The 7768-nt window shown below is 47.5% G+C and overlaps 1 protein-coding gene across 1 annotated transcript in view; it reads right to left on the bottom strand.

Moving 5' to 3' along the window:
• The window catches only part of Nim1k (NIM1 serine/threonine protein kinase), a 46613-nt gene extending 42180 nt beyond the window's left edge, over positions 1 to 4433 (bottom strand). Inside the window, exon 1 of the mRNA XM_059276321.1 lies at positions 4124 to 4433. The gene's annotated coding sequence lies outside the window, so the exon portion shown is untranslated. The remainder of the gene's footprint in view (positions 1 to 4123) is intronic.
• Between the last annotated feature and the right edge of the window lie 3335 nt (positions 4434 to 7768).

The following is a 7768-nucleotide window of genomic DNA, read 5'->3' as shown; positions in this document are numbered from 1 at the left end:
GAGTATATGTGGAGGTCAGGGGCCAGCCAAAGGAGTTGGTTCTAGCTTCCCATCTTGTTTGAGGCAGGATATCTTGTTTTGCCATTGTGCTGTGTGTTGCGGACCTTAGGGCTTTCTGGGAATTCTCCAATCTCTACCTTGTACATCTTTCCATGGGGTTATAAACACATGCACCACCAGTTCTGGCTTTATGTGGCTTCTGGGGATTGGAACTCAAGGCTTACAGGTCAAGTGTTTTTGCCCACTGAGCCATGTCCTTGGTCCCAATGTCTGTCATTATCAGATAAAGGTTTTACTAATGAGGATGTAGTTGAGTTTCATCTACAAACTATATCGCAAAAAAATGGAGGAAGTGAGTTGGAAGGTGTTGAGCAAGAGAATTAAATCCTTACCCATAATAAGAGTAACTCAGTAGACTATGTCTAAAGCTGTTAAATCAAAACCCAGCAACATAAGAGGATCATTTGGATATAGGAAGGTAAGTGACCAAACTGCTAAAAACTACAGTGATTATATTTGGGGAGTATGAGTGTTATTATTACAATCTTTTAGTGTGGTTTAAATGATTAAAATTAAATGAACATATTATTTTGATGACAAATGAAACACTATTTCGAAAGTTAAAAAAAGCATTTGCAATCACATAATGAAAGTGTGTCTATAAATTCTCTCAACAGAATGATTCTAACTAACAATAAGTAGAAAATTTCCTGGTGTCTAAAGATTGGTCTAGCAGGCATCTAGCTCAACAGACCCAGAAGAGAGAAAGCGGCAGCCTTGAACCTCACTGTAACAGGGAGCAAAATGCACTGCCCTTCCCTGGGCACTCTAGATCTGCAGGGGTTCTCTGAGTAAGTCACAGGACTTCTTTTTGCTAAATAGGGTACCTAGTCCTTACTTAGAAAGTGTCAGTAGTAGGAGCTGGAGACATGGCTCAGCGGTTAAGAGCATATACTGCTCTTCCAGAGGACTGAGTTCAGTTCCCAGTACCCACATCAGGAGGCTCACAACAGCTCTAGGACAACTGACTCTTCGGGCACCTGCACTCACGCGCACACACACTCAACACAAACAAACACATAATTAAAAATAAAATAAATCTTTTCTGTTTAGTGTCAATGCTCTAGTCCAGAACGAAGAGCAGAATGCTTTTTGGATTCTGGTTATGATGCAACATGGCCTTCCTTCTGTGTGACCCTCTTTGTCCTCAATGTTCTCTTCCACTCACTTTGTCCTGATCTGCTTTCTCCTCACTTAAGACTTCCCTTACAGCTTTTCTCTTTCCTCTGTCCTGAACTTCTCTACCACCCCCTCCATCTCCCTCTCACCTGAATTTTCTTGACTGATGCCCATCTTCATAAGCCTACCAAGTGACTTACATTTTTGTTTCATTTTCCCAGGTGGTGTAGCTGAAATCATTTGTCTTTCGACTGCAACCCGCCCCCCTGTACAACTGGTCAATATTCCGTATTGCAGTGGCTGAGCTAACCTTGAAGCTATTCAAGGCAATTTAAGAACTAAACTGGACTTCATTCCAGCTGTTGACTATTATCATAAGTGACTTGAATATTTTCTTCTGAGATTTACAACCGATTCTAGAAAAATCAGACAATTCATGAAGATTCTTTAACCCTAGAGAAGTACAGGTTGAAGTTGAATTTAAGTATATATATATACACTTTGGGGGGGGCTGTTGAGACAGGGTTTCTCTGTGTAGCTTTGCGCCTTTCCTGGAACTCACTCTGTAGCTCTTGCTGGCCTCAAACTCACAGAGATGCACCTGCCTCTGCCTCCCCAGTGCTGGGATTAAAGGCCTGTGCCATCACCGCCCAGCTTTAAAACTATATTTTTCAGATCCCCCAAATGGCACTCTGTATGTGGCTGGAAACATGACTTTACTCAGACTTAGTCTTTGTATTTTCCCTTTTAATACTGTAAGTCTAGAAGCTTTCAAAATTTCCATTCATATGCTACCGATGTGTGCGATCGGTGCCTAGAAATGAAAGAAATCATAGCTGTTGAAGAGTTGTATCTTGAACGGCACCGACATTTGCTGATGAAAGTGTTAAGTGAGGTACCACAGTTTGTCCCAAATTAGTCTTTCTGAACTAAAACCCTAAGGCTAAATGAGATCGTAGAGAGTTCTATAACCTGTTTGTAATCATGACTGGGAAATTTAGGTTCATACAAACCTGTCTTTATTTTAAATGCAGCTTAAATAAGGAACAGCACACACTTCAGCCCAAAACCCCAGCCACATTTCTCCCTAACAGAAGAAGGCCTTTCTTGAAAGTTTTTCCAGGCTTACCACTTAATAGTGGTCAGTCCAAAAATAAATGCATGAGAGCTTTACTAAGCACATTCGACAGCCCACCAAACACCAATCAGTGGAGAGCAGGGCTCTGCTTTTCCCGGCAGTAGCCTCTGCCAGGCCCCCCACCTACATTCTCCGGCTACTAATTAGAAAGCTAATTAGAATTCCAAATTTAACTGCTAAATACAGAGGCCGGTCTGAACCCAGGCCAGGACTCCTTGAGCATCAAACAGCTCCTCAGTCTTCTGTTAGTGTGGGAAGAGAACCGGACCCTCGGGAGTGATGGCCGTTTGACATGCTGGAGGGCAGTGTGTACTCTTATTGTCTGAGAGGAAAAGGTCTGAAGCACAGACTGACATTTGAAGGAACAAAAACAAAAACAAACAAAAACAAAAACAAAAAACCTTAAACCCCACAAAAACATGGCGTGAAGTTTACTCCAAGGAAAAGAAACCTATCTTTTTATGAATTCGGTTATTGCCGTGGCGACCAGAGGGGACATGTTCCCTTTAGGAACAGTTCCTGGTTCCAGCCAGGCAGCCTCTCTCTAAGTGCAGGGCGCCTTCTCTAGTTACCATGGCAACCAAAATTAGAAGGGCTTTTGCAACACTAACAGAAACCATCTCCTGAGGTGCTTCTGTGAATCACACCGAATGCTGATGATGCAAACTGTGTATACGGATTTTCAAACATTTTTTTTTTAAATTCCTTTTACGATAAACAAATACCCGTTTTTACATTCCCGTTTGAAATCGTTAACTTGGAACGAATTTTCGTTCGTCTGGTTTTGTTTGTTTCCCTTTGGATGCCCCAGGCCCCACAGTGCAAACGCGATTTGTTTAATTTCCAAACTTGTCTGAATTACACGATGAGCATTTAGAATGTGATTCATTCGCCCTTATTTTGAGATGGGGTGGGGGAGGGTGGGTTTAACATAGAGCCCTCTTGTCTACACTCCGGAGTGGGGGAAACTGGAAAAGGGAGAGGAAGGGTGAGGAAGAGGGAAGAGAGGAGGAGGAGGAGGAGGAGGAGGAGGAGGAGGAGGAGGAGGAGGAGGAGGAGGAGGGGAGGAGGAGGAGGAGGGGAGGAGGAGGAGAGGAAAAGGGGGAAAAATCGATCTCTTGGCTTCTCCATCGGACTCTGTTGAGATCCCTTTCCGACTGGACGGACCTCCAAGTCCTCTACCTCCATTGTAACAATCCTGGAGAAATACCCGGGAAGAGCGAGGAAGTTCCTCCTGACTTTGTTGGATCTTCCCAAAGCACCATTCTCTAGGGGAGGATTCTGGTGCGTGGTGTCCTTGAGGGTTCGTGCCCCCCCCCCTTCCCCGGGCCACACCCGTGAGAAGTTGGGTCCACTGCTAATCCAGGTCACACAGGTGCTCAGCCCTAGTCACAAACTTACAGATTTGGGCTGGCGCCTGCGGGCCAGAAAACCGGTGTGTGCACACGGGAGGCGCTCGGCTGCCCTCTGGCTCACGTGTGGGCACGCACACAGACACGGGTGATCGCACCGTACCCACAGAGGGGGTGCACACGAGCGCCCAGACCAGGGCCCCGCACACAGGGGTGGGAGCCCGCGCCCTGGTGCCAATGTCCCCATATTCAGCTTGCTGATTGACCCGGTGGACGTCCCCAGGAGCGCTTAACCTCCTCCCTAACCCCACTTCACCGCCACCGCGGATCAGAACTTGTGTCTCCCTTTCTCCCTTGCGGTCCTGGAGAAGTGCCTCTTTCTAACCACGCACATCTGCAGCCTGGGGGTGGCCAGGCTCGCCTGACCCCAGCGCTGGCTCCGAGCCCCGCTTACCTCAGTCGGGAGGCCGCCTGGGGAGCTCGCTGTGCGGCCCGCCGGGCTGGGCGCGCAGAGTGGCAGGCGCTGGAGCAGGCTCGTGGGTGTCCCCGGGCGCAGACGTCTGGGTCTCTCTCCCCTAAGGCTCTGCGAGCCGTGATGAGCAGCAGATCTGACCCACAGGGCCGTGGCAAACCCAGCTGCCTGTCGGCTCCAGGCTCCGCCACCAGAGCCCAGTGCCCCTCAGCGTCCAGAACAGGACCAATCCCGAGCCGGGGGCTGGCTCTGGGGAGCCGGGAAAAGGAGACTGGATGGCCACCGCCGCGCGACGCGGGCCCAGACCTGGCAGGCTGGTTTCTATGGCAGCCAGGAGGGAGGAGCGGAAGGCAGGGGAGTGTGTAGTTGTGTGGCACGGGGGGGGGGGGGGGGGCATGGGGGGGGACACCCACTGCAGACTTTCCGGGAGGGGGTTCGGGCCTGCTACACAGTGGATCCCTCCTAGAGCGAGGGATGGGAAGCGGAGACGCAGCAGAAAGCGAGTCAACGGGAACACCTTGCCGAAGCAGCTCCTGCGCGCTCTCGACCCAGCCTTCCCATCCCTTGCCTCTAAATGACCGCGACACAAGCCTGTAATCCTTCCAGCAGAGCAGGGGCTTCCAGCCAAGCACCGCGCGCGCGACAGACAGCTCCTCCGGGTGAGTCTGGCCGGGCTTAAGCTCTGCAGAAAGAAGCGCTCCTGTCCCCCTCTGCCTGGATCCCTTGTACACGTCAGGCCTAGTTCTCATGGTGCGGCTTCGTCCGGGGCCCCCCTGTCGCCGGTCTGCTCCCGGCTGTGATACGCTAGCTGGTGGTGGGTGCCAAACACTATTTCTCTAGTTTATAAACAAGGACGCCGAGTGACCGGATTGAGTGCAGAGCTGGGAATTTGACTCCGGGGTCACAGAACGTTAGAAGATAACTCCTGGAGTTAAAGTGCTTGATTTAATAGAGGAGGAAACCGAGTTCAGAAAAATCAGTCAACTTGACAAGAGTCTCACACACGGTTTAATGGCCAAGCCAGACCTAGGAGTCTTAAGTTGAGTTCTGTGAGCAATTTGTCCAAGTGCTCTTACTGCCCACCCCAAGTATTCCTGAATGCCAGGGCAAAATTACAAGAATTACAACAATCTACATCTAAAATCCTGATGAGGCAGAAATGGGGGACTGGAAGTTTTTGTTCTTCTATTTGCCAGGCACTGCATTAAATAATTTTACAGTTTAGCGCCTCACACCAATCTGAGTTAGGTTCTGGTATTAACATCCTGTTTTAGCAGAAAAAGAAACTGAAGCAAAGACAGACATAGGACCCACTTGACAGACAGACATAGGACTCACTCGACAGACAGACATAGAACTGACTCGACATCCCAAAGTTGCACGACGCTGGGGCTGGGACTCCAGATTTAGTCAAGGCCTTTCCTTCCTGCTTCCGCCTCCTGTGTGCTCCTTAAAGAGGTCAGAAACAGTATGGCCAAGACAGGAAAACCTTGGACAGCTCCATGCACTGGCCACGCAGGGAAGCCAGGACCCCGGAAGGACCGCTTCCACAGCCTTCTTGTCCTCTAGTGCAAAATAAGGGTTCTCTGTCCACAAAACTAGGACTCTTAAAGTACTGCATGCCGCCACAGGCTCTTTTCTTTCTAAAACAATAAAATGAAAGATAAAGTATCACATTAAAAATAAAAAGATTTGAAGGGCCCCTTGAGTCTCGAAACATGCCAGTACATGGGATAACATTTTTTATGGGAAAATTGTATAGAAAACCTGGACTTTCAAATCCCAGGCCAGACATACAGGCACAGTGGCAAAACCCGCACACTATGCTCCCACAGAGCAAGGGAAACGGAGAATCGGTCAGAAACTGCTTCTCAGTTGTGCTTGCTGGACTTCACTCCACCAGCCCCTTGCATTCTCAATGTTCTTTGAGCTGTCATGCCAGAGTCTCCTCTTTCCAAATCAGACCTGTCTCTTCCCTTGGATTCCTCGGCCACAGAAGAGGGGAACACATTTGATTCCCTTAACTTGAAAAAAAAAAAATGTTTTCTCCTACAAAGTCCGTTCAATAGTAGGGTGATTACACTACAATATGCAGAGCTCTGGCTTTTTCTTTTTTCTTTTCTTTTCTTTCTTTCTTTCTTTCTTTCTTTCTTTCTTTCTTTCTTTCTTTCTTTCTTTCTTTCTTTCTTTCTTTCTTTAAGATAGCACCTTGGTGTGTAAGACAGGCTGGACTTGAACTCAAGGAAATCCTCCAGCCTCGGTCTCCCAAAGATTTGGGATTACAGGCATGTGCCACCACACCCAGCCTTTGGGAAATTCAGGAAACATTTTGTACATAGTGAGTGAGGAAAAGTTCTAAAGAGAAAAGACAAGTCTTTGATGTGTGTCTGGAAATGCACCTCACTGCCGGGAATTGCCCGTGACCTGAAAGTTCTTCTTAACCTCTCCCAGGATTCTTTTTTTCTTTTTCTGCAATGGGCATATCCTTTATAAAAGTATTTGCTAGAAAAATAGTTTTCAAAAGAATTTGTGAAACTAAGCCCCTATTGTCAATGTAGGCAGGTCCATGATTCTTGGAAAGCTCGGTGAAATGTGGTTTCTAGGGGCTGGAGAGATGGCTCAGTGGTGAAGAGCGCTGGCTGCTCTTCCAGGGGACCCGGGTTCAATTCCCAGTACGCACGTGGCAGCTCACACCTGTCCGTAACCCCATCTCTAGGGTTTCTGACATCCTCACACAGAATACGTGTAGGTGAAATACTAATGCACATAAAATAAAAATAACTTACACATTTTAAAAGAAGAAATGTGGTTTGTGACCCTTTCTTCCCTGTGTCAGCTTGAACATGGGTGATGCTAATGTACAAGACACCTGGACTTTGCTTAAAAAATACTGATAATGGCCAGGCAGTGGTGGCACACACCTTTAATCCTAGCACTCGGGAGGCAGATCCAGGCGGATCTCTGTGAGTTCGAGGCCAGCCTGGTCTACAAAGCAGGATTCAGGACAGGCACCAAAACTATACAGAGAAACCCTGTCTTGAAAAACCAAAAAAAAAAAAAAAAAAAAAAAAAAGGAAAAAAGAAATATTGATGATGGCTAAAGGTCAGCCTTTGGGGTCATAAAACTGTGTCTTGTCATCTAGCTCTACTCTTTACTAACTGGTAACACCTTTGATGTCAAGCATCCCTTAGCTTCAGCTCCTGTCTGTAATCTCAGAACTGGGAGAACTGATGAGATAACATCCCTAGCAACAGTGGACTACATTTTACTAATCTGGTCAGGAAGCTTGGGAAGTTGGGGGATGGGGATCAGTGGCTAAGTGGGTTACTTTCACCAGTGTCTAAGGAGTTGGGATCCAGGTGTGTTCAGAATTCTACTTGTCTGTGCGCTTGTTATTCAAGGAGAAATAGGGCCATTCTACTCTCATTTCCCAGTTATTAAGGCACCCAGGACATCACACCCATACTGAATTTGAACCCCGCCATTTTGGGGAGGCACCCCACCTCTAGCTTTCCTTCCTCCTTCCCTCTTTGGTGACACTTGACAAATCTTAGAAGAGAATGTGGACTTCTTCTTCAAGACTGTAAACTATTATTACAGAGTGAAATCTGCAGCTCAAAATGGTG

This window comes from Peromyscus eremicus, chromosome 11 (genome assembly GCF_949786415.1).
Source record: "Peromyscus eremicus chromosome 11, PerEre_H2_v1, whole genome shotgun sequence".
In the NCBI taxonomy this organism is placed as follows: domain Eukaryota; kingdom Metazoa; phylum Chordata; class Mammalia; order Rodentia; family Cricetidae; genus Peromyscus; species Peromyscus eremicus.
Note: the sequence above shows the minus strand (reverse complement) of the source record. Positions and strands in the feature narration are given on the sequence as shown.